At 38.5% G+C, this 11,906-nt stretch overlaps 1 non-coding gene across 1 annotated transcript; it reads left to right on the top strand.

Annotated features, from left to right (window-relative positions):
- The first annotated feature begins 1,767 nt into the window (after positions 1 to 1,767).
- Positions 1,768 to 1,840, top strand: TRNAS-AGA (transfer RNA serine (anticodon AGA)). The gene has a single exon. It is a non-coding gene; the product is annotated as a tRNA-Ser (tRNA).
- The last annotated feature ends 10,066 nt before the right edge of the window (positions 1,841 to 11,906 follow it).

Here is an 11,906-nt window from a genome sequence, read left to right as displayed (position 1 = left end):
TCCAGGTGCCCTCATACTTCCTCCATTTTCAATCACTTCAAGTACTTTAATCTTCTCTCTCTGGGGTGTCCTCAAAATTTTCTTCACTTAATTACGCAGAGCAGTTCTACTCTCACTGCCTCACACACTCCTCTCCATTTGCAGTCAGGGTCCTATAATAACACCAGAAAATTTAAAAAGTGAACCAAAATCAAGCCCCATATAAAAACACCCTATTGAGATGCATCAAAAGATTTTCCTAAACTAAAGAATGGTCTCTGGAGAAGACCCACCTCTCCCCTAGAAGTCAGGAATGGCTGCCATCAGTTTTGCTAAAGGATAGTAATCCTCCCCCTCCCACCTCAGAGGAGTTAAATCAACTTTTGTTTTTCTTCCCCTGAGGCTCTAGTTTGATAAGAGAGCCATTATCTGGGAAATGAGAATATCCCCAGATGGCCAGGCACTGGGAATCTGAAGGTGCCACGCTCACCCATCTTCCTGAAAAGTGAAGCAGGCTGCTGCTGGGGAGTGGGTGTGAGTCTGCAGGGGGCGTAGAGCAAGAAACATGCTGCCGCCTGGTTCTACAAGGATGCGTCACCAGCCACTACTGTCACTGACCTCAGGTGCACCCCGAGAGGAAGAAGCAGTCTGTGTTCTGGGTAAGTGGGCCCCTAGATAGCTAAGATGCACATCTCAGGAAGGATCTCAATGACCCCAAATTCTTGCATCTTCCCAAATATATAGATAAGCACTAAAATCATTCACTTGAAATATCTGGTTTCTTTGTGATTAGCAGTAATCTTTTACCAAGATGTATCCCTGACTACAGGTAATTTCTAGCCAAAAAAAGTCATGTCTATCCTGGCTCCTCCCCCAACTCTTTGGAGCAGTTCCTCAGAGCCATCTGAGACGTTGTCTCCCTGGTTGTAGTCTCAGTAAGGTCCTTAATAAAACTGAAACTCACAGCTCTCACGTTGTGCATTTTTTGTTTAATTCAACAACAGCATAAATCAGATCTTCTGTGTGTTATGCGATGGAGAATTCAGGGGTGTCCCATGTTGGGGTGTCTCCTCTCAGGTCATGGACAGAGAAAAGAAAAGATAACACTGGCTAAGTGGTTAGGACTTGGGACTCTAGAGCCAGACTACTTGGATCCAAATCCTAGTTCTGCTACTTAATAAATGTGTGACCTTGGGCAAATTACTAAACCATTGCTATAATCCTATCTTACATTAAATTCTCTTATTCATACCTAAGTTTTCATTATCTGTAAAAATGAGGATAATAATATCATTTTCCTCATAGGATTGTTACAAGGATTAAATGAGTTAGTATGTGTAAAGCTCTTTACATAGTTCTTAGCATGTAACTAAGACAGTGTTAAAACAAACAGCAATTACAACAACAATAATACCCTCAAGTGTATGAGGTCTTCCCTGCCAGATTGTGAGTTTCTAGGTAGGTAGGGAGGGACCGTGTCTTATTTATGGAATTTTGCATCTTGGCCCCAGTGCCCAGCACATAACAAAGACCTTCGTCAAATGTCTGTTACTTGAAAGGATGAATGAACTTTTTAGATGCACTCAGAGGGTGATTCCTTACCAGGCTACAGATCAAAAAGTAGACATTATCAAACACCTTGGTGATTGTCCTTGGGGGAAGTGTTCTCAAAGCAACCAGGGAGTGTGTGGATGAAATGTTCCGGAGAGTTAAATTTCAGAAGTTAAAGATGATGCTGTAATTTAACTTTTCAGAAGTTAAAGAAGCTGCTATAACTATCAGGGCCAGGGAAGGTATAGCTCAGTGGTATAGTGCGTGCTTAGAATGCATGAGGTCCTGGGTTTAATTCCCAGTACCTCCATTTAAAAAAACAAATTAAAAATAAATAATTAGAACTCATTACCTTCCTCCCTCAAAAAAATCATAAAAAAACAGAAATGCAAATACTTAAAAAAAAAAAAAGAAGAACTACATAGACAGCAGAAAAGAAAAACACTAAGCAATGTAAGAATGAAAGTCTTTATTTGGGGGAAGGAGATTCTGTACTAGTCAAATGAAAAAACCCCTCTAGAATAGGGGTGGCAAACTTTCTCTGTAAAAGACCAGATAGAAAATATATTAGGCTTTGTGGGTGATGCTGTCTCTGTTGCCACTACTCAACTCTGCTGCCGCCAAGCGAAGCAGACAGAGACAATATGTAAACCATTGGATATGGCTGTGTTCCAATAAAACTATTTACAAAAACAGAAAGTGGGTTGGATTGGCTTTGGGGCTGTAGTTTGTTGACCTCTGCACTAGAACAATGTCAGGAATGAATAAAGGAATAACTGGAGAAGGACAACTGGAGAAGCAGTTTGCACAGAATCTTTTATGAGAAAAGAGAATGGCTACAATGTTCTAGGGAATCCTCCTGCCACATGTGTAGCTACAGGGAGCACTTAATACTACCACTTCAGTCTTAAATGTAGCAAATATGGAGAAGTGTGGACAAAAAACATGCAATATCGTAACTTTTTTGGATAAAAAAGTACACTTAAATTGGATTGAAACTCATTTATATTAAAAATAGAGAGAACAGACAATTCAAAATAGAGACTCCTTAAGTTATCTCTATTTATCTGCAAAATGGGTTTTATGTTGTTGACTGAATAAATGCACAACCTAAAGGTTGAGAATTATGTTTTATTTGGTGGACAGTTCTGAGGACTCAGCCTGGGATGACAGCCTCCCAGATGGCTCTGAGGGACTGCTCTGAAGAGGTAGGGGAGGAGCTAGGATATATAGGAGTTTTACAACAAAGACCAGGTAGTTGGAACCTTAAAAGATTACTTGTTAACTGAAGAAAACCAGACATCTCAAACTAAAGAATTTAGAGCTTTTCTATGCATGGGAGGAAGCAAACATTTGGACCCATTGAATTCATTCCTTTGACAAGCACCTAGCTATCTAGGGCCAGTATCCTGTTCTTTCTTATTCTGAGTCTCCTCAGAGTGCACCATTATGAGTGGCTGCAGAGGCTGGGCTGCAGGCTTCTCTTCACTGGGGGGAGGGGGGGAGGGGATGGCAGCCACTGATGACTTGATGGCTTCAGCATTCTCTGTTTACTGACATGGTTTGCAGTATTTTTTGTTCACAATATTTATGTTAAGGAAGAGATTTATGATCTGGGAATTTACCAAATTTCAAGAACAATAATGAAAGCAAACCTGAAAAACGTCTCCAGACAGCCATTTCAGCCCCCAGCTTCCTTCTCCACACTGTAGAGATGCTTTAACCTCTCCTCAGGCAGGGAAGGGACTTCCTCAAGATGGAAGTGGCTCATTGGCAGCCTAGAAATGCAACCTCTCCTGGACCACATGCCCATTCAGGAACACATAACCTATAAACCAACCTGGAAACTATTTTCTTGTTCCTGAACAAGGTTTTCTTTCTACTTGACTCTTACTTGACATAGAATGGAACAGATTATCTTACAGAGGCAAGTTCTTACTTCCTCACAATTTCATTCCACAGAACGTCCCTCTGGCACACTGAATGAAGAAGCTGAGACTATTTGGGTATAGTTCTAATCGTCAGTTCTGGCATATTAATTTCTTAACTATTGGAGCCTCCAATGTAGTTGCTAAGTTTGCTGCATCACAGAAGAAATGTACCTTCAGCCTGTTGTATAATTATCTCAGGAATTATAAAGGCAATAAGTGCATGATTGCTTCTTTTTATTAATACATTAAAGCAGAGAGGCATAATCAGCACTTTAATGATCTAGTGGCAGCAAATTAGATAATAATGTGATTACAAAATGACAATTACTTTTGGCAATTCATTGGCATCACCTTTTAGTAGCCCTTTTCAATGTATTGCTGGGGACCCTCATCCCAATGAGTAACAGGATCATTCTAAGGCTGAATGGGAGCTATGGGGAAGAGTTAATTACTTAACAAAACAAGTGGTTGATCTTTATATTCTTGATCAATGGGTCTTTGGGGTTTAGTAACAGCAGCAACATACTATACCTTTTTCCCTGAATAATGCCCAAATGATGTATCAACTTTTTGTAATGCAATTACCACCCATAAATCACTTCATTTCTGAAATATGGTGGCTTGGAATGGGATGAGATTGCTTTTTCACAGTCTCATTAGTTTAAGGAGGAAAGAAGAAAAATCTTGCCTTTCATAGGAAGGCAGGTAAAAATGGAAGGTGATTTCATCACATGTTAACATGCAAACTGGCTAAGAGAGAAACAGAAATGTTTCTCATATCCTTTCTCATATCCTTCTGAGAAAAAAAAAACATAATGTTGCAAAACACCTTTTCACACACAGTTAAATTTAATCCTCATAGCTGTGTTTTAGGAGTAGTGGGTTTACATGAATTGTTCTAGAAAAAGTCCTCAGTCGTAAATCTGGTGGTTTATATCAACCAGGTGAAATTTCTGTAGCCTTTCTATATTTGATGGGGCATTTGACTTGTATTTAATAGACTAAAAAATGTTGATATGCAATATACCAAAAATATTCTTACAGTGTTTTGATTAGTTATAATTATTGACAGGTAAACTTACTTTGAAATTGGTAATTTTGACATTACCCTGTCTGCTGGTAACTCGAAGCTGTATATTTTATCTCTATTGAATTTCACTACACGCCTCCTGTTCTTTCCCAAAACTGAATAATGGGATTAAGCATCTCTCAGTAATGAGAGCAGACACTGTATTGACTGATTTCTAACAGCTCAGCTCTATCTTTGATTTTTTTTTTTTTGGTATACAACTTAGAGTCTCTAAACAGTTCTTTCTGCATTTTAATATCTAGCACCAGAAACTCTATTATAAGACAACTCAGAACACTGGCAGAGAGAGAGCTGAAATTCAGGCCACTCCACAGGACCTTCAGCTCTTTATTTGAAAAGGCCATTTTGCAGGGCCAGAGAGATGGTTAAGTGACAGCCACTAGCTGCAAACCTGGGGACACTCATATTGAAATTCCAGTTCCAAATACCCAGAGTCAATGCATAAAATCAGTCTTTTGTGTTTTCAAGTTCTTGGAAGCAGGGTAAATATTTATGATTCCAGACACACATGCAGCACTCATTCATTTATCTATTTGTACATCCCACAATTGTTTATTAAATACCTATGATATTCCGGGCACTGTGCTAGCTACGGGGCATACAGAAGTGAACAAAGCGGCTGCAGTCTTTACCTTCACCGGGAACACAGCAGAAAGGAGAAGACGGTCCCCTATCGTTCTGTTAATAAACAAACTTTAATCCAGATGGAGTTGGTTTTTCTCTTTCTTTTCTTTCTTTCATGTCTTCCCTTCCCCTCCCTTTTATTCTCATCTCTTTCCCCTCCTCCCTTCCTTTCTGTCCCTTATCTCTTGGGTTCTGAAAATTATTCTCAATGTAATACAGATCTGATGTCCTTTGGTTTCTTAGATAATGTTAATTTGGGAATCTGAGATAACAAAGTCCTGGGGACCAGCAATGTTTCACATACCTTTTTTGATGGTTTGGGTTTTCTGGCAGTACTATACATCCCCAGGAGGAATGTTAGTATTTAAGAATACCTTTTGCTACTTCCCATTCTCCTTCAATTATTTTTACCAAAAGAGGAATAGAAGAAAAGGTCAGTATCTATGGGACTGAATAATGACCATTTATTGAACTCCTACTGTGTGCCATGTACTTTGCATAGACAGTCTCTAATTTCTCAAAGAAAATGTTTGAGATAACATTGTTACCTTTCATCTGTTGTTGAGGAAACTGGAGCTGAGTGAGGTTTGATAACTTGCCTAGGGTCACACAATTTGCATGTGAAGGAGCTGGGGTTGAACTCATCACCATGAGGGTGCAAAGCCCTCATCCTCCTCACCAGTTGCTGCTGCTTCTGGAGCCCTAAGTGCCCTCAAATCCACAGCTTGATAATTTGGACTCTTCATGTTTTCTTCAGGTAAGGATGTAGACAGTGGATGCTTCTTGCCCCCTGTCTTTAAGATGAAGTTGACTACCTTTTTGCATCAGGTGATCAGCCTGGTGATTTCCATTTTGGTTTAATCCTAGAAAGCACTGGTTCCAGTCGTGGTACAGGATCTGGCCATGTGTTTCAACCAATGAAGAAAAACGAAAATTTTATTTCTTCTCTGGGATAATGAAGGAGTTGACCCCGTCATTAGGAACATGGGGTCTCTCCATTTTCATGTGGCATCAGTAGCCACCTTTTGCAGGTATTAAAAATGAGGCATAACCAAATTAATTTTGCATCACTCTGAAGTTGGTGATTAGTTGCAAGATGAATAAAGATTGTTTTGCTGGGGTTATCACATGAAGATGAAAATATTTTTTGACAAAAAGATGGTGTTGGTTGTGCTGATGCCTTTTGAAGTTTTACTGTCATTTAACATTTCTCAGAAGGTAGTCATAGGGCATTTGTAAATAAATATCACTGGCTGCACATTTTATTTTATTTTAGGAACGTTATTTGCTTACCACGAAAATGAAGGTTTTTGAAGTCTGCTCAGCTAGAAAACTGTATTTGTAGCTGAATAAAAGCTTTTAACTCTTGATGTGTTGCCTTTGGTTGCTTTTATGCCTGGTTGCAGTAACTTCCCGTAAGATCCATGCATAGCAAATCCTAGTGTCAGTAGATAAGGTTTTTTTTTTTTAGGGGTTAGAATTAATTGCAGGGGTCTAAGTGAGACAGTGCTCATTTGCTTCAAGGTTTGTCTGGAAGCTCAAGGTTATATGCCAGCAACAGCTTACAGTCACAGTTACTAACAATGGTGTCTCAAACTATACATGCTGGAAGAAATTTACTAAAAAAGTTGCACACACTTTTAATATACTTGGAATATGAGCATTCATTCATTTATTCATTCGTTATTTCAGCAATGTTTCATGGAATCCTTAGGATGTGCTAGGCACTAGGACAGATAGAGATGAAACAGAAGGGAACAAAACAGTCATGATTCCTGCCTTTGTGAAGCTTACAGTGTGATGAAGAAGACAGAAATTTAAGATGTAAAAGAAAAAAAAGAATACAGACTTGTAAATTATGATAAAATTTCTGAAGGTAAAGTATAGGCTTCTAAGAAAGGAAATGATAGGGCGGTCAGGTGGCCAGGTGAGAAGTGTGGAGGAAAACACAAACAGAGGGAGCAGTGCTGAAGAGGCAAATGCCAAGAACTGAAAGAGGCCACGCAACGCAGTGGATGAGGTGCACAGTGATGCTAGGATGAGGCATGGAGGTATATGGAAGCCAATAACGAGTTTGGACTTTTCTTCCCCAATCACTTTAGGGAGTTGTTAAATAGGCAGTGATATAATCTGATTGATGCTTTAAGAATATCACTCTGTTTGTCAAGTGGATTTGGATAATGGTTTGGAGGAGGCACAAATAGAAACAGGGAGACCAGTTGTAAGTCTATGGTAGTAAGGTGGGGGAGAGATGGCAGTAGCCCAGAGAGGTAATGAGAGAGATGGAAAACAGCACATGAACTCTGGAAATATTTGAAAGTACAATCAGTAGACTGACAATGGATTGGATATGAGGCTGGTGGGAGACAGAGAGAATGAACTCTAAATAATAACTTTCAGATGTTTATTTGGCTTTAGCAATGGATGGATGATGGCATTCTACTGAGATGGCGAAGACTGGAAGACAAGTGGCCCTAGAGCGGATGATTAAGGACCTAAGTTTCAGTTTTTTTGTAGGTACTCTTTATCAGATAAAGGGTGTTAATTTCTATTTCCAGTTTGCTGTCAGGCTTTCTTTTTTAAAATCATGTTTGTTGAATTTTATGCCTTCCTTTTCCACATCTATTGAGATGATCCTAGGATTCATCCCCTTTATTTTATTAATGGAGCAGGTTGCGTTGAATGAAGTGGGAGGAAAGGAGGCAGAGCACGACCATTGAAGGAATGACAGCAACTGAGGACAGGAGAAACTGGTTAGAACCAAGATGGTGGAAGACGACTTCTAGTAGAACTTGAGCTTCATGGCACACCCACAGGCGCTATGACAGTTCCTAGGCTGACCATAAAAGGTAAAAAATTGGGGGGGGGGTTTTCCTGGAAATCCTGGCCCCTTCCCCAGAGTAGTTGGAATAATCCTCCTATTCATTAGCATGTGAAATTACTGAGCCCATAAAACCTAACAACTCCACACCTTGCTCTCTCTCTTGCCTTCTGAGACAGCCCACACTCTGTCTATAGAGTGTGCATCTACTTTTACTTTAAACTAAACACCACACACCTCTCAGCTTCTCTCCTTACCTTTCTGAGATGGCCCACATTCTGCCTATAGAGTGTGTATCTCCTAAGCTGTTTTCCCTTCTGAGTGAGACAGACTGCTCTGTCAAAGGAGTGTGTATCTTTCTTAATAAACTTGCTTTCACTTTACTGTGCCTTGTTCTTGAATTCTTTCCTGCACGAGGCAAGAACCTGTTCTCTCCCAACAAACCCATCTCTGCATTTTTTGCATTTCCAGCTTGGTTTTGATAAACTTTTTTCACACATTGCCATATTTGATTTACTAGAATTTGTTTAAAATTAAAAAAAAACAATGTCATAAGCCTCTAATATTCCTATAATACTCCTTTCTTGTAATGTCCTCCTCCAGTTTTTATATTAAGATTATTCTTTTATTTTAGTTTTTTTGGAGGGGGAGGCAATTAGGTTTATATATATATTTATTTTTTTTAACGGTACCGGGGATCGAACCCAGGACTTTGTGCGTGCTAAGTATGCACTCTACCACTGAGTTAGACCCTCTCTCCTAAGATTGTTCTGGCCTTAAGTGAATTGAAGAGTGACCATTTCTTTTTTTTGGAAGAATATATGGGAAAATTGGCATTGCTTCTCCTTGAAATATTTTGTAGAATTCACAGTGAAGTGAAACCATCTAGCCCTATAAGTTTCTTTGTGGGGAGGTTTTTAAACAATGAATTAAGTGAATTTTAATTTTGCTAAGTTGTGTGTGTGTTTTATGGAGTATACTTACCGAACTCATCTAAATTTTCAAGTGCATTGGCATGTAGTTTAAAAAATAATAGCATTATTATTCTTTCATTGTTTGTAGGATGTACACTGATATCCCCTTTTTCATTCCTGACATGAGTGATTTGCACTGTTTTTTGAAAGAGTTTATCGCCATATTAGTCTTTTCGGCAAACCACCTGTTTTCTTGGACGATCCTGTCTACTGTACATCTGTTTTCTTGTTCATGAATGTGTGTTCTTATCTTTGTTATTTTCTTCTTTTTTTCTTTGGACTGAACTTTGTGTTCTTTTTCTAACTTTTTGAAGTGGATTATTTAGTGCATTTCTTCTTTTGTATGCCTTTAGGGCTACACGTTTTCATATAAGTGTGGTTTGAATGCAGATTTAAAAAATCATTGGGTTATTACTGGTTATATAATTTGCTTTGTGATTTCTTCCTTGGTCCATAGGTATTTAGAAATTTACCTCAATTTCCAAATATAGGGATTTTCTATTCAGCCTAACTCCATTGAAACCAAAGAACATACTCAGATATGATTTTGATTTTAAAATATGTTGAGACTTGCTTTATGGCTCTGAATACGGCAGTTTTGGCAAATGTTCCATGTGTCCTTGAAACACATATATATTCTGCAGTCATTTATTACAGTGGCCTGTATATACGTCCATCAGGAAAAACTGAATTATATTGTTTAGATCTTTTATGTCCTTACGGTGTTTTTTGACTGCTTGTTCTAGCCATGAGATAGCTATGTTAAACTCTTCCACTGTAATTGTGGATTTACAGATTTCTCTTTCTGTATTTTTCTCTTTATATGTTTTGAAGCTATGTTACAAGGTACAAGCAAATGTAGGATTATTGTGTCTTCCTGGCGTATTGACCTATTTTATTATTATGCAATGTTCTTTAACTCTAATAATGTTTCTTGGTCTAAAGTCTTATTTATCTGATAGCAGTATAGGTTGTAGTTTTTTTGGTTAGTATTTTCATGGTATATCTTTTTTATCATCTTGCTTTTGTCCTATATTACATTTAAGTGCGTGTCTTTAAGCACTATATATATATATATATATATATATATAAATCTGTCCTATTAATCTTTCTCTTTTAATTGAAATATTTAGTTTATTTACATTGAAGGTAATAACTGATATATGTGGGGCTAAATCTACCATCTTAGTGTTTGCTTTTTATTTATTTCACCTATTCTATATTATTTTTTCTCTCTCTTTTGTTTTAGATTTTTTTTATTATCCCAAGTTAAACATTATTTTACTGTGCTTCTATTGGTTATCCTAGAGACTATATTATGTATCCTTGACTTACCAACATCTAATATAAATTAATACTTTTTCCTAATACCAAATACAGTTGACCCTTGAACAACCCAGGGGTTAGGGGCATCAATCCTCTGTGCAGTCAAAAATCCAAGTATAACTTATAGTCAACCCTCCACATATGCAGCTCCACATCTGTGCATTTAACTAACTTCTGATCATGTAGTACTGTAGTATATATTTACTGAAAAAAATCTGCATATAATTGGGCCCTCACAGTTCAAACCTACATTGTCCAAGGGTCAACTGTAATGCAACAATCTTAAGACTAGTGCTACTCAAAGTGTGGTTCTTGGATCATCAGCAGTCTGTGATCTGTGATGGTTGATTTGATGTATCAACCTGGGGAGGCCTCTGCGCCTAGATATTTGGTCAAACACTAGTCTAGATGTCACTGTAATGGTATGTTTGAGATAAATTTACATTTAAATCAGTAGACTTCAAGTAAAGCAGATTATCTTCCACAAAGTGGGTGGGTCTCATCCAATCAGTTGAAGGCCTTAAGAGAAAAAGACTGCAGTTCCCTGAGGAAGAGGGCATTCTATCTCCAGACTGTCTTCTGACTTGAGCTGCAGTATCAGCTCTTCCCTGGGTCTCCTGTCTGCTGGCCTGCCCTACAGATGTCCGACTTGCCAGCCCCTACAGTTGGATGAGCCAATTCCTTAAACTAAGTCAATCTCTCTCTCTCTCATTCTCTTCCCCCTTCTCTCTCTCTCCACATCCTATTGATCCTGTTTCTCTGGAGAACTGACTACTACAGGGTCCCAAATCAAACCTCAAATTCTTGGGAATTTAAGAGGGTTCCTTTCCTTAATAGGCTCCAAACCCTCCTTTTCTGTCCCTTTGTCTTTTCACTTTATTGAAAGCTTTGCTCAGTTTCTCTGCCTCTCAGCTATCTCTAAATGAACTGGAAGATCTCCCTAGGGAAAAAGTAGTCCCCAAAGCTAGGCTCATTTCTCTGGGCTTCTTTCTTTCCTTGGATCTTGGCCTCATAAGTATATCCACTGCCATGTTTGTTCTCTGAGACCCTCAAACATGTAGAACCATTTTCCCAGTTTTTGTAGTTGTTCTCAGTGAAATAGTTGATCTGATTTATCTAGTCCACCATTACCAGAAGTGATTGTCCTGGAATAGATGGCTGTCTGCCCTGGATGAAAATGTGTGCAGAAAGTCTAAGATCTTTTTTGGGGGGGGTGGTCAAGACTTCAGATTTGTTTTCATTAAATTTGAGGAGCTTTCGAGACATTTAAGGTAAAGATAATAGAAAAGTGGTTGGATAAAGAAATCTAGAATTCCAGAAGAAGCATCTCTGGATAAATTTTTTGGCACAGTGGTATATAGATAACATTTCAAATGATGAATGAATGCGATCACCTAGGAGAAAGTCTGCACAGAGAAAAGAATGCGCTCCTGGAACGCCACTGTTTGAAAGTTAGTGGGGGGAGGAGGTATGGATGAAACACTGAGAAGAGCAGCAGGAAAAAAACCATGAGAGTAGAGTGTCAGATGCAGAGAAAAAAAGAGAATTTAAAGAAGTAGAGAATGATCAAGTATGATTTATCTGATGAAAACTCTGACAAAATAAGACCT

This window comes from Vicugna pacos, chromosome 6, assembly GCF_048564905.1.
Source record: "Vicugna pacos chromosome 6, VicPac4, whole genome shotgun sequence".
In the NCBI taxonomy this organism is placed as follows: Eukaryota; Metazoa; Chordata; class Mammalia; order Artiodactyla; family Camelidae; genus Vicugna; species Vicugna pacos.
Note: the sequence above shows the minus strand (reverse complement) of the source record. Positions and strands in the feature narration are given on the sequence as shown.